Source organism: Paroedura picta, chromosome 4 (assembly GCF_049243985.1).
Source record: "Paroedura picta isolate Pp20150507F chromosome 4, Ppicta_v3.0, whole genome shotgun sequence".
Lineage (NCBI taxonomy): Eukaryota > Metazoa > Chordata > Lepidosauria > Squamata > Gekkonidae > Paroedura > Paroedura picta.
Window position 1 is genome coordinate 43491358 of NC_135372.1, and position 15072 is coordinate 43506429.

General features: G+C 42.2%; 1 long non-coding RNA gene across 2 annotated transcripts in view; it reads left to right on the plus strand.

Moving 5' to 3' along the window:
• LOC143836763 (uncharacterized) overlaps positions 1 to 15072 on the plus strand; it is a 177598-nt gene that overhangs the window by 161763 nt on the left and 763 nt on the right. For both annotated transcript variants that reach the window (XR_013230716.1, XR_013230715.1), the window contains exon 2: positions 8772 to 8928. This is a non-coding gene — a long non-coding RNA (uncharacterized LOC143836763). The remainder of the gene's footprint in view (positions 1 to 8771; positions 8929 to 15072) is intronic.

Genomic DNA, 15072 nt, shown 5'->3' on the forward strand with positions numbered 1-15072 from the left:
AAACCTCTTTGGGGGTTGCACTTCCACAGCTGCCTGTCTTGGAAAACTAGCACGCTTGGCAATTAGGGAGAATGGAACATGTCATTTGTGGATATTTCCTTGGGTAGTATTCTGGCAAGGGTAAGTTGGAGCCAAAGTGCTTGTAATGAGGTTCCAGTAACCACAACACAGCCAGATCTTTTCCAAAGCGTTGCATAGCAGGGGAGCATGTAAGAGGCTGAAAAAGAGCCCTCAGACCCGGTCTATGAAATGAACAAGGTCATAGCTTTATTGTAACTCCAAGCAGGAGCAAGGTGCGGCATGTGGGGAACTGCCTTCCAGCAGACCATCAGGAAACACTATTCTCATGCAACCAAGGTGCTCATGGGTCTGCAGGGAGTGGATCATGCCCCAGGCAATCTGGGACCAACCCCAAGGGATGGGCATGAGCCTCTAAATCGTTACCCCCTGCCACCCGGAAATGTGAGCACACCAAGTACAACAATATAGGCTAGATATCAGGAAAAAAATTTTCACAGTCAGAGTAGTTCAGCAATGGAATAGGCTGCCTAAGGAGGTGGTGAGCTCCCCCTCACTGGCAGTCTTCAAGCAAAGGTTGGATACACACTTTTCTTGGATGCTTTAGGATGCTTAGGACTAATCCTGCATTGAGCAGGGGGTTGGACTAGATGGCCTGTATGGACCCTTCCAACTCTATGATTCTATGTGAGCCATGCTCAGCCTCCATGAAGCTTCTTATGGAGGCTCCCATGATGGGCAAGTCTAACATGCAAATGTGGACTGCCCCCCAAACAACTCAGCCCATGCCCAAACTCTCAGCTGTGATGATGTAAAAGCCACAAGGCAACTGGAGTAACATTAACCACCAACAGCAACCCTGACCCAATGCAGGCACAACAAAAAGCAGTAAAAAAGAAAGGAGGTTGGTTGGGTGGGGAGCTTTGCTGCTGAACCATGGAGGGAAGAAGCTGGCAATGAGGGCATGGCCCTTTAAATATAGAGAGCTTGGCCCTCCCCACCCCTCCCCTCCCAGCATGGCACAAGGCAGGCCAGACTGGATGCACAGCTGTGTGGCCAGCTGGACCTTGTCCTCTTCTGGCTCCCCCCCTCCCCCACAGCTGCAACGAGCAGCCGGCAGTTAAGGTGAGGCTGAGCTTATCTAGAATTTATTGCTTAGAAATATAGGGGAATAGGAACTGAAAATATACTCACACAAACGAACAGAGAAATGGTTGCATTCAGGAGGATGTGTATATGAAAAGTTACATGGGAGGAGAGAAAGAAAAAGTGAAAGACAGTCAAGCCTACGGATGAGTGAGAATTCTGCACCAGGGAATGACCATGAGTGAGATGGATTTCAAGATGACGGGCTTTAAGAGGAAAGGAAAGAACAGAGAAAAGATTTATCAGGACTGCTTAGCTGGGCAGATTGTCTAGAAGTTCAGAATTAGGGGACTTTTAGGCAGAGCTTCCAAGGTTCCCAAGGAAATCATGAAAAGGTGTGGCAGCACAGGAATGCTCTTTTGTCCCAAAGTCCGAGAAAAAAAGAAAGAAAAAAGATCTGGTAGCCTCTGAGCCAGTGGTGGGTATTATAGACTGCGTACTTTCATTCATTCATTCATTCATTCATTCATTCATTCATTCATTCATTCATTCATTCATTCATTCATATTTATGTACCGCCCTGTCCTGAGGCTCAGGATGGTTTTGGCTGGCAGAATAGCAATAGCTTTAGGAGCCAGAAAATAAAAGGTAAAGGTATCCCCTGTGCAAGCACTGAGTCATGTCTGACCCTTGGGGTGACGCCCTCTAGCGTTTTCATGGCAGACTCAATATGGGGTGGTTTGCCAGTGCCTTCCCCAGTCATTACCATTTACCCCCCAGCAAGCTGGGCACTCATTTTACCGACCTCGGAAGGATGGAAGGCTGAGTCAACCTTGAGCTGGCTGCTGGGATTGAACTCCCAGCCCCATGGGCAGAGCTTCAGACTGCATGTCTGCTGCCTTACCACTGTGTGCCACAAGAGGCTCTGTTGAAAATAAAAAATAAAAAAAGGAATATTAAATAAATAATTGTAAAGTACAGGAATTCAGGGTAAGTCCAGGATGAGAATTTGTGGATATCTTGATGCTGAGGGGGTAGAAGTTTCCCAGGAACGTAATAAAAAGTGATTACATCTGGGCACAGTGAATGACGGAGGGCTGGCAGCATGGAGGCTTCACCCATAGCTGAGGCAGGTTGGGAAGAGACATTCAGGCAAGGTCCGTAAAAAAAGTAAGCAAGCTCACCTGAATGTTTGATATTAATTAGATTATGTACACAGGAAAACTTGCCTTTGCTGATGAAATTACATTGATAGATTGAGGTGGAGAAGGGCAATGGAGGGTCAGTTCAGCCCAATGGGAGACCAATTCAGCTCAAGCTTTTGGACAGTCTTTAGTATAGCCTGAGGAGAGCCTTGACTTCACATGCTCCAAAGCAGGACATTGGAAAGCCTCTAACATGGCCGCCAAGGTGAATGGGTCAGGGCAGACAGTTAGCATCTAGGAAGGTTGGGTGGGTTGGGAGCTTTGCTGCTGGACCATGGAGGGAGGAAGCTCGCCCTTTAAATATAGAGAACAATACAGGGGGAGATCTCGCTAAAACAATCAGTGCCTGGGTTATATTGATGGTTTCTTTCACACAGAACACTGGACAGCATGCTAACTTTCTCTGATATGGTAGTTTTTCTGGGTTCTCCCTCTGTGTTTTTCTTGGAATAGGAGAATGTTTAGTCATCTGAGTTCAACTTGCCGTTTGAAGTGGTACACCTTATACTCACTACCCCAGGGAGCCCTATACCAAAGATACACAGATCTATTCACACAGATTTTGGGCGTCTGTATCTCAAACAATGGGTCAGATATGGCAGAGATTTCCATTGACCGAAGAATATTCTCTCTGTGGAGAATGATTTCTTGTCCGCAGCATGCAGTGCTTCCTGAAATGGGGAACAGGGGACACTAAGGAACAGCATGAGGGGACAGTTATGAGTCTGCAACTGGAGAAGCAATTTTGGAAAGGGATTTAAGGGTCATAACCAGCACCTTGGAAGCAAACGGGAAGCAAACGTAACTGTTATAAAATAGAAAAGATATATTCTCGTGGGCTAGCCCCTTTGATTTGAAAGATGCGGCTTGCAGAAAACACTACCTGCATATTTTGTTCTCTTTCCTTCATGTGTAGCGGCTAGCACAGGTTGCCTCATTCTGACTTCACAGCAGTCCTGTATTTATTGATCATGTGGTTCCAGTTTATCTAAGGAGCATTGAATAAGCATGAAATCTAGTGGAGCAGGGAGCTATCCATGGTGCTACAGCGCAGTCCCACAACAGGAAAATTGAAGAATTTTCTTCCTTCTTGTAAATACAGAAAGAATAGCTGCTTCTTAACCTACTGGCTCTACCTTGTATAGGTTCTCTTCCCGCACCACCAGCACCACCAATGTGCAGCCATTTCAGTTACTGTATTCCATGTAAAACAATTTCCTCTTCAGGTTGCTATGTGGTGAGGAATGTAATTTCCATTCCAGCAAAAGAGGATGGTGATTATTTGTGAAATGAAACATGAGTATTTGCCATCGATGAACAAATAGAAAAGGGCACCGTCATCGGGAAGGTGTCATAAAGCAAACAGAAAGGGGCAGAATCCCCCCAAAATAAGCTACAACACTTGACCCTCCAAAGAGATAAGCTAAGAGGAAAGTGTTGTCAGGTGAATGCCTAGATTGCTTTTGACTGAATGGGATTTAGGGAAGCTCTGTATTAAATTAAGCTTCATGGGAAACGTAGCATTTTTTTTGGCATTTCCCCTATTTAGAGAACATTCTCATATTGCAGCGGGTTAATGTGATGCATCTTAAGCAGGGGTAGTCAAACTGCGGCCCTCCAGATGTCCGTGGACTACAATTCCCAGGAGCCCCTGCCAGCATTCGCTGACAGGGGCTCCTGGGAATTGTAGTCCACGGACATCTGGAGGGCCGCAGTTTGACTACCCCTGATCTTAAGCATTTGCAGGAATCCACTCATACGGCAAGTGACAGGACAGGAGCTGATTGCCCCGTAAGTACAGTGACAGGGTCACAGCAGTAATCCCACCATTGTGATGTTGTGGGGCACAGATGGCATGCAGATCATGGGTCACTAAATTCTATATGCATGTGTCCCCGAATTCAGATTAAAACCACATGGGAAGGGAAGAGTGGATTTAACCCATACACTGCTTTCCCTTTTTCTCTTTCCTTCCCAGTCTTGTCAGCATTTTAAAGGGGGGAAAGTCATTTACTTTAAAGCCCATCTTTTCTTATATAGGGAACCTGGTTTTGACTATTTAAACTGAGTAGGGTTGATGAGTTAACTCTTCCCTCCCCACACTGTCTTAAGCAGAATTTGGGCTGCACATGCGCCCAAGCATTTGCCTTTTATGCCTAGATGATGAAGACGAAGCTCCATGATCTTCATTGCATCTTTGTATGCTTGGATCAATGTGCGTCTGCAATTCCAGGAACTGCTGCCAGAAAGCTGTGGCTTTTATCACTATTAATACAGTGCCACTGAATCATTTACTCTGTGAATGTGTCTCTAGAGGCTGTCAAGAGCTGCTATAGCATAAATTGCTAAGAACACGGAGTATAATTTGGGAAATCAGTGTCTGTGGGGAGAGCCACTTTGGTGGTGTGGCTGGTTGCTTAGCAATAACATTATTGTTTTGTTGATCTTTGATTTAATTTAGCTACTTTCATGTAGAAAAGGATTTTCTAAAGGATCTGATTGTTTTTTTTTTCAAAGGGTGGCAATTTTGTGTTTATTTCAGTGCTGCTGGAAACCAAGCTCTGGGTATTTCCTTCAAATTAAATGGACGGCTAATGGCTGCCCATTGCTATTCCCCACAACATTGTAACAATGCTGCTTCAATAATGTCACATTCTGGTACATTGCACTGCTGTAGAGAGTCAAGACACTGTTGCCATTGTGGAAATTGTTAATGACAATCTACTTGGGCACATTTATCTTTGCTCATGATACTCAGCAGAGTCTCGTAGTTTCTCAGATTGCTAGGTATGCTTACATTTTTCGCGGTGGCCTTCAGCAACGGGGGAATATTTAACGGAGACTCCGAACAGAACAATTTGGAGACTCCTGCTGCTGAATAGGTAAAATGGATCAGAACCAAATAAAGGGGTAGTGGGTAGGAGCCTAGGGAGAAATGAGCTCCAGGTCTTTGTCATGCTGCTGGTGACATCATTCGGTGCATGCTGATGCACAAATTTTAGGTGAGGAAGAACTCGCTAAACACAGCACATGGGTGGCTGTGCTACAGTTTGGGGACAGCCCTTTTGGAGAGGGTTCTGTGTGTGTGATGGAGCCCTTACACCTGTAGGGTGCTCCTAGATTTGGGTGCTTGTCTTTTTAGCACTGTGAGGCAGGCAGGGATAGGCAGAAAGATCTTTTATAATTTATGGAACTCATAGCAAATTCGAATAGCTTGATTCCATTCCATTTGAAAGCAAACACTTTTTTAAAAAAAGCAGAACTCATTTGTGTTCTCATTTGTTCTAAATTTTCACAGCATCCAGCATACTTATTTACACTCAGACCCGAATTATTCAGAAGAGGCATGCAGCTGTATGGCTTGCTGCACGTTGCAATTATAAAGATATATTTGTTCCATTTCCCCCCGAGAATAGATTCTTCTGCATTGATTTGTTCTTATTTCTGCACACCTACACAAAAGCCAGTGGTGGAAACCAGCCCACCAGCTCTCCTCCAAACAAGAGTTTTCTTCAAAATTGCTTTAATTACCTTATCTCTGCAAAGGAAATATAGTTGCTCAAAACCGCAATTACAATTTTGTAACCATTTTCCTAAACAGATCAACACTAAAACAAAAAGCACTTTCCTGTTTAATTAACATGATGTTCTTAAATAGCTTCTTGAGACAGTGAGCTCAGTAATGAATGTAAGGAATATACAGGATGGGCTTTTGTCTGGAAATTGGTTTTCTGGAGGGGAAAAAACCCAGGCTTTCAGATGGCCTTGTCAGCACACACAGTCCACAAATACTGAGAACTGGTTCATACCTCTCTATATTCCTTATAGCTTAATTGCTTAACAGGCAGCTTGGCTTCACTCTTGAGTGTTCCTCCTTTGATTGTGGCACATCCAGCCCTGAATTTACCATGTATTTAGGGCACCAAGGGGAGGGGGGGGTGCCACAGAGATTTTTGTTGCTTATATCGCTTGCTGCTATTTCGTGTTAAATAACAATATATTTTTAACAGCTTATATGTAATATATAGTTGTGCGGTCTGGCCCAGAGGTTAACCTGAAAGAAAATTGAATTGTTAATCAATTATTTCACTTTCAGCACTTATTGAGTCTTAATGTCAGTCAATCCATGGAAGGGCTGAGGGGCACCATGGTTGGGGGGCCATGCTTAGGGCATCAGTTGGTCTAATCCAGGGGTAGTCAAACTGCGGCCCTCCAGATGTCCATGGACTACAATTCCCAGGAGCCCCTGCCAGCAAATGCTGGCAGGGGCTCCTGGGAATTGTAGTCCATGGACATCTGGAGGGCCGCAGTTTGACTACCCCTGGTCTAATCTGACCCAGGCAGCATCAGCTGAGAGCACAGAGGACAGAGTGTCTTAATGAAATCAGGGTAAACCAGATCTGAATCTCCACTTTGCAATGATCACATGCTGGGTGACCTCATGACATGACAGGCCTGGGACAGAGACTGATTTGGGTTACAGTACATTTTAATCGTCTACCTGCTCCATTTTGGTCTTCAATATTAAAATCAAAACAACAGATTTTTGCCAGTCTATAACTTGTCCATGTTAGTAATTAATGGCAGGCACTTTCCCAGTTGTTGCTGGCCCCATCCGTCTTCACCCAAGCCTGAAAACATCCCTGCAAGTGACAAGCTGTACTGGCAAGTATCTTGTCCTGATACCAGATTTGGACTATGTTTTGTTCATGTTGTTGTTGATTATTATCTGTCTATCTCACCCTTTGAGTTTCTCTCTCTATATTAGGTGGCAATACCCCCCCACCCCTTTTATCTGCATAAGAACTCCATGGACAAAGTGAGGCTGAGAAGGTGTAACTGGGCTAAGATCACCAATGAGCTTACCAGTGGAGAGGGGATTTTAACTAGTCTCACCCTGGTCTAATACTCCAAACACTGCTCCAACATGCCTCTAAACGTCTATATATGTAACCTCAGAAGTTAGTCCATTTTACTTGCTCAATCAGCAGGAAGCTATCTCTGGGTAGTTTGTTTATATGGCCACAATATGTGGGACATTGTTGCATTCCTTCATTTTTAGTGAATACATATTGAATACATATTGCTGATTTTCCCGAAAGTATGTGGGAAGGTAAACGGTGGAGATAAGTCTGCCAGAGAACCATTTCACCTTCTCTTTTTATTTGACAATTATAGAATTTTGGCCCAGATGTTCCCACTTTCCCTGAAAATTAGATTCTAATTAATTCTTCCTGAAAAAAAATTGCCTCATGTGGATGATGTCACAGTCCTGTTATCTAACCTTTAATTACTAATCACAGCCTAATTGAATGTACTAGTGGAGGGAAAAAACACATGCACAACAGAGTGTCAGGATTATAAAGTTCATTAAGACAAATCAATTTGCAGCCTTTTAAAAATCACAATAAAGAGTGGCTATTCTTTGAATTATCTTCCCTAGTTTAGAAAGGTAACTATCTCAGCTGTACGAAAGACATATGCACTGTAACAGAGTAAAATTAGGGAGCAAATTGCATTGCCAATGACTTCATATCAGACTGGAAAATAGCAACAGTCTTAGCAGTCTCTGGTAAATAAGAACGGCTTTCAAAAGACTAGGAGGTCAAGACTTAAAACAGTTGCTTTTTCAGATACAAATTTCACATCTGAGAGGGCCTTTAAAAGTACTGTGAACAAATAATTTGATGGCAACTATCCATAAGTCTGCTTTAGAGGCCCAATGGTTCACTGGTTAAGAGTAATGGACTAGGGTTTGAATCCTCACTTTGCTGTATACGTTTCTTGATGACTTTGGGCTAGCCATTCTTTCTAACATGCCTTCCATGATGGTAGTTGTGAAGCTACAATGGAGGAGACAGTGGAAATCCAGTGTGTTATAGTGGGTTAAGAATGGCAATTTCTAAACTGGAGAACCGCGTTTGATTCCCCACTCCTCCACATGAAGCCTGCTGGGTGACCTTGGGCCAGTAACAATTCTTTTAGAACTTCATCAATTCCAACGACCTCATAAGGTGCTTGTTTTGGGGAGAGGAAGAGAAGGCAGTTGCAAGCTGCTATGAGACTCATTAAGGTAGAGAAAAGCAGAGTATAAAAACCTACTCTTCTTCTTCCCACTGATCTCCACTGGGGGGGGGGGAATGTAGGTCATACATATCTAAATTAATAGATGATTCAGTTCCTGTGTTACATATCACTGCTTAATGTATTTAGCAAACCTCTTTTGTCATGGAACTTTTAGTTTATTTATTCCTGAAAATGGTTCTTTTATGGTAGTTTAGTTTTAGATTGAGTTTTCCACATTTGTTAGATCAGCCAAATAGGGTTGCTAGGCAGATAACTAGTTGAAAAGCACTGGTCCCAATCCAAATCCCCCTCCCCCAAAAAACCATGTTGCTCACATCCTTCCCTTTTGAGAACTGACCATTAATTCTTGCATTCTTTTCTGTTTTGTTTTTTTAGCCAATTTCTGATCTGCAAGAGGACTTCTTGTCTTATCCTAATATGCTGAAGTTTGTTGAGGAGTCTTCAGTGAGGAATTTCCTCCAAAGCTTTCTAGAATCCCAAATAAACAATGTCTGCCAGCATATTCCTGTCTTCTTTCAAACAACTATAGAAGGTTAGTGAGACAGGACTTACCTTTGCAAAAGCCATATTGATTTTTATCAGCAAAGCATGTCCTTCTATATCTTAATAATTTTATGTTTAATAATGCCTTCTATCAATTTAAATCTACTTATAATTTCCCAAATCCCCCCCCTTTTTTTTTTTAAGTGTGTGTTACATTGGCCACTGTCCAATCCACTGGTATAGAAACTGAATGTCTTGGTTGTCTTGTTGCATGCCTAGAAGATCAGTAGTTCACATTTGCTATCTTTAAGAGCTTTAGGATGAATACCATTTGTTCCTGGTGATTTTTTAGTGTGTCTATAAGTTCTTGTACTTCCTCCCTTGTCACTGCTTTTTGCGTGAGCTCCACATCCTCTCATCCTGAAAACATCCATTTAGGAACAGGTGCTTGCCTTATGTCTTCAGCAGTGAAGACAGATTATAAGAATTCATTTAGCTTCTCAGCAATTGCTTTATCCTCCTTTATTACTCCTTTAATTCCATTGTCATCCAGTGGTTCAACATATTCCATAGCTGCTTTCTTGCTCCCATTGTATTTAAAGAATTCTTTATTGTTGGTTTTAATGCTTTTAGAGAAATGCTCCTCAAAAGGTTTTTTTTTTTTTTAATTATTTGCATCCCTAATTGGGGTTGCAATAAATTGGCTGTGACTTAACAGCAAATAAATAAATAAATGAAAAAAATAAATATACTCGTATTTCCTTTGTGCAAGATTGTATTGAATTTTGTTTGCCTTGTTTTGGTAAGCCTTCCAGTTTCTGAAGGAAGATTTTTTTCCCTCTGATGGCTTCCCTCACCCGGCTTATTAGCCTTGAGCTTTGTTCTACCTTTCCTGACCCATCATATACAATCTGAATGAGCCTCAAGTATTGAGCCTTTGAGTAAACCTCAAGCCTCTTCAAGAGATTTAACACTCTTGACTTTTCCTTTTAACTTCTTTTTTAAACCAGATTTCTCATTTTTAAAAAGTCTCCTCTTTTGAAATCAAATATGACTTATTGAAGTTCCCTGAAACTTACCCACATATCTGTAAATTAAATTTGAAGTCATTGTGAGAACTTTTTCCAATTGATTTAACCACCTCCACATCTCACACTAAGACTTGATAACACCATAGAGCAGTGGTCCCCAACCTTTATCACCGGGGACCGGTCAATGCTTGACAATTTTACTGAGACCCGGGAGGGGGGGCTACTCTTCTGCTGAGGGACGTTGCCACCACCTGAGCCCCTGCTTCACTTGCTTTCCCGCTGGCACCCCTGACTTCCCGCCGCCCGCTGGGAAGCGCTGCCAGCAGTGTCTGTGCAGAGCCACACCAAGGGGGAGCCCCAGCCATGGCGGCCCCTGGAGAGCACCAAAGGTGAGCCGGCGGCAGAGTGGCAGGGCAGGGCAGCCCCCCAAGGCAGCAACCGGGGAGGAGGATGAGGAGGAGCTGTGGCCCGGTGCCGACTGATCTACGGACCGGTCCCAGTCCCTAGACCGGGATTGAGGACCGCTGCCATAGAGGATTAAATCCAGGTTCACATACTCTCTAGTCATTTCCATGACCATCTGTTCTGGGTACAGTCAATGAGGAAATGTAGAATGTTTACCTCTTTAGCATGAGTGGAAGGCACATCTATCCAGTCAATAGGAGGGTAGTTAAAGTAATCTATTATTACATTTCCCTCTCCTTTGGGTACTTCCTTGATTGCATGCCTCTACAGGGAGGGGTGATCTAAAAATTAAGTAGTAGTAATAATTTTCCACCTCAAGATCTCCCTGAGATTTTGATCAGAGAGGCAATAGCATTCCCCTGATACTCAATTACTTTGGGGGCCCAGTATTGCCTCACCAAATGATTTTTTAAAGAGTTTCTAGTTTGCCCTCCTTGATGTATATAGAAACATCTCCTGTCATTCCTCCTACATTTCTTTCCAGGGATGACTGTAACCCATGGTCTTTCTTCCTTCTACCATGTTTCTGTTATGTTCGTTGTATCTATGTTCAACTATGCCATATTGTTAAATGTAGATTTGTGTGATGGCGGTTTTTATATAAAGTAGATACTATTGAGTATCACCCAGTAAAGGTTGATAGCCATCTTCAAACTAACAGAGGTACCATCAGCAGAAAAACAAATAGCAAAGTTTGCCTCCCTTTCTGAGACAAGTTGGGGGGAAAGGACACTGCCACTGTGAATTACAGTCGGTTGATCTTGATGGACAGTCTTTTGAGATGAATGAGCATTGGGAATTTGTTTAAATGTGCATTTAAAATACATGTGGAAATATTTGGATTTTGATAAAAAACTTAGAGTGCACTTAATGTTCAATCTAGTGAAGAATTACACATTTACAGATTTTGTAAAAACTTTCCAGTAGACATTTGAAAGAGATAATTTTTAAGTACATTTCTGCAAAGTGGATTTTGTTTTGTAATAACTTAGAATTTCTTTTGGCAATAATGGAGGTTTTCACGTTACAATTCTACACTGCATGTTATTCATTGTTGACCTGATGAAGTGACACAGGGACAGCCTTTTCACACAGCAAATTTCCTTCAGTTAATGAGCAATTTATGAAGTGCAATGATCATTTGAAAGAGTGCAGTCCCCCCCCTCACACACACACACACACACACACACACACCCTTTTCAATCATATCTTCCTTGCAGGTTTTTTTTTTTAATATTCTAAGTTGCTATACCACTAAACAAATTTAGCACTTCTGTATTATAGGGGCACCGTGAAGATGCCTTTCCTGGAGAAAACTTAGAATGTTTTAAACATGGGGATAACATGGGAGGGGGAAGGCAGTGGGAGGACCACATGTAGGGATGTACGAGGCAGTCCCGATTCAAATGGCTTCAGCTTCAGCTGAGGCCACCTCAGATCAGAAACGGGACAGACAGATATACAGAGCTATAGCCAATTTCTAATAACTGTATGATCAATTCAATCAATGTGGCCTCTACTCAGGCAAGGCACCCCACCTGTATGTTGGTCTGCTGGGAAAGTAGTGGGTATTTGGCTGCCAATCTTGTGAGGTTTATCAGGGGTTTTATTGGTCTATGAGATTTTGTAATTCTCCTGCAGTCTAGATCCTGACAGCCCTCTGGATACCTGGAAGAACTCTGCTGGCAGACATTGGTATCATACACTATGCAGATGAATGGTGGCAGAAAAGTGTTGTTTCTTGGCCACCCCCACAATCACAGCGTTTAAAATAAAATAAGCTTTCTCCCAAGTCTTACCAGATTTGTTCTGAGTTCCCCTTTTCTGTCTTTAGCTGCCTCTTTCATTGCCTTCAGTAATCCTAGGTTAAAACAGTTGAGAGAAGGTGCCTGGGAGCAATTGTATCCGCTGCCTGGTTCATTTCCTTACTCCAGAAATCAACCAGAAACCAGCAAGCAAGATTTTTTTCTTTATGGAGCTAAACACGATCACCGGCTAATTGATGAAGATCAAACTACAATCAAAAAGCCAGATGCAGAAACTGGATCAAAATCTGGCAACCCTAAAGGAGCCATTTTTATTGGTGCTGTGACATAAATACATAAAAATTCCATATATCATTGAAAATACTGAGTGGCAACAGAATCCCTGAAATACAATGAGTTGGACGCTGACGAAGCTTTCCCAGCTGTTTCTGATGGGAGAAGTTTCCTTGGCACAATCTACGGGGGACCGGGGAACATTAAGCAGAGTAGTAAGAAACAACTCAGACTCTGCTGATGCCAGTGCTCTGCAAAAACCAAGTAAACTTTGTGAATTTTGTGGGACTGGCCATATCTTATTAGTAAAGTATATGCTTGGTCTGCAAAGGAGCCCAGGTTTGATGCCCAGTGAAAAAGCCCAGGAAGCAAGTGATGAGAAAGACCTCAATCAGAGACTCCAGGGAGGGAGTTGGCTGCCAGAGAGAATACACCATTCTCACCTGGATAGACCAAAAATCTGACTCCATATAAGGTAGTTCTGTGTGCGTATGTCTAGCAAATCGTAGAAGAAATACATTTCCTGCATTTTCTCTTTTTTTTAAACCCACGATCCTACTATTCAATTATTTCTAATCTCATATAATCATTATGTATAATCTAGGAAAGGCATTGGGATTAACTGTTGTGATTTTTCACGGCATCTTAGAGCCATTCAAGGTGTCCTCTGATAACCTGTATTTATTTTTGGATGTCAACAAACAGCAGCTTTCAATGTTATTGATCAGCCAAATTAAAATATTAGCTCCTGCTTATGTTGAAATTGGATGGGCCAGCAGTGACTTGGCTGCTCCCGACAAAGTCACCTCGACGTTTGGTTTGCTAGCAATAGGATCATCTCAAATAGCTGCTTCTTGTTTGCCAGGCTACCACACCTAGATATAATCATGTGTCAATGTGGTCTTAAAGCAAATCATGGAGGCTTACCATCTCCAGTAATGAATGCTACCTTGAAGATTATTTTTCTTTCCAGAGTTCAGAGAATAGAAATGGAAAACCGTCGCTATCAAGTGGGACAGACAGCCCCCTATTGGAGCATAGCCAGAAAAAAATGTTATCTTTATTAATAGCAACAACAAAAAAGTTTTCATTCATTTATTCTGCAGCTTATTTATGATACTAAATGCAGTGTAATTGATGCAATGGCTCTGTTCTGAAAATAATGTCATGATTAATTCATCCATAAACAAAGTTGGCGTATTTTCATCGATCTCATGCAGCAAAATTGAAGCTGCTAAATACATGTACATAATTTAGCCTCTTAAAAGGTCCTTTAATTGAAAATATAGATATCCCACTGGACTTTTTTTTTTTTTTTGGCCTTGTTTGGATAATTGCTAGGATATAAGTGAGCAAGATTTTCAAGAATGGATTTTATGTTCTGCAATGACAAATAAAACAAAAAAAGTTTTTGATGGACACATTTAGACCCTTCAAAATGGTAATAACAAAGCATGGAGCCTGATGTCAAAGAGCAAAGCCAAATGACGTATGAAGGGTTAAAACACTTCTGCCTTTTCTTGAACAGCCCCAAGGCAAATTGAGGTTGTTCAGGACTGCAATTTTTACGGATAGAACAACATGACCATCTTCTCATCCATATAGTCTCAATCTATCTAGTAATTGTGAGTATAAAATGTAGGGGAGAGGATACATTTTTGTTCAGGACCGCAAATAGAAGAAGAGAAGAAGTGTTGGTTCTTCTATGCCACTTTTCTCTACCCGAAGGAGTCTCAAAGCGGCTTACATTCACCTTCCCTTTCCTCTCCCTACAACAGACACCCTGTGAGGTAGGTGAGGTTGAGAGAGCCCTGATATTACTGCTCGGTCAGAACAGTGCTGTGATGAGCCCAAGATCACCCACCTGGCTGTGTGGGGGGGAGCGCAGAATCAAACCTGGCTCTCTAGATTAGAAGTCCACACTTCTAACCACTACACCAAGCTGGTTCTCTCACCAAAGAGAACTAACTAGTTGGTCAATGCCAGGAAGAATTGATTTAACTTTCTAATTCTGGGCTTAGTTAACAAGCACTCTCCTCTTAGAAGTGATCTTGTTTATTGGGTTGCCAGGCTGCCTTGAACTGTACCCCGCAATAACCCGATACAACACCAAGCAAAATTGTTACAGTTTTTCCTGCTTGTCCCATTCTCAACACTTTTGGAGGCTTGTTATGGCATTTGGGGAGAGAGATGACTGCATCGGTGGGAAAAGATGGGGCTTCCTCGTGGCCCATGGCATCAGAGAATATATTGGTACAGCAGGGATCTCTGGGTTGTAGAAGAGCAACTCAACTTTATTAACAAGAAGATAATCTAATGTGGCCAGCTCCAACAAGTTATTTCTAGGGAAAGACTCTGTAAGAAAATCTTAATTAAATGTTCCAATTGATTGAATATTTGCAACTCTAAAATATTTTCTCACCCAGACATTAAGGCAGTATATTACTTGGATTGACAGGAAACAAGACAAAAATCACAAAGTGGAAGCAAAACAAAGTCCTGGACGTTTGACGAATTGAATTTGAAGCTCTTTCCTTGTTCGATTCAGTTTGGGATTCCGTACTTAGCAATACAGAAAGCTGTTGTGTGTTTTCTATCAGAGTGAAGATTGATTAGAAGCCAGGCAACTAGAAGCCTTATGTGGCATTTTCTACTACT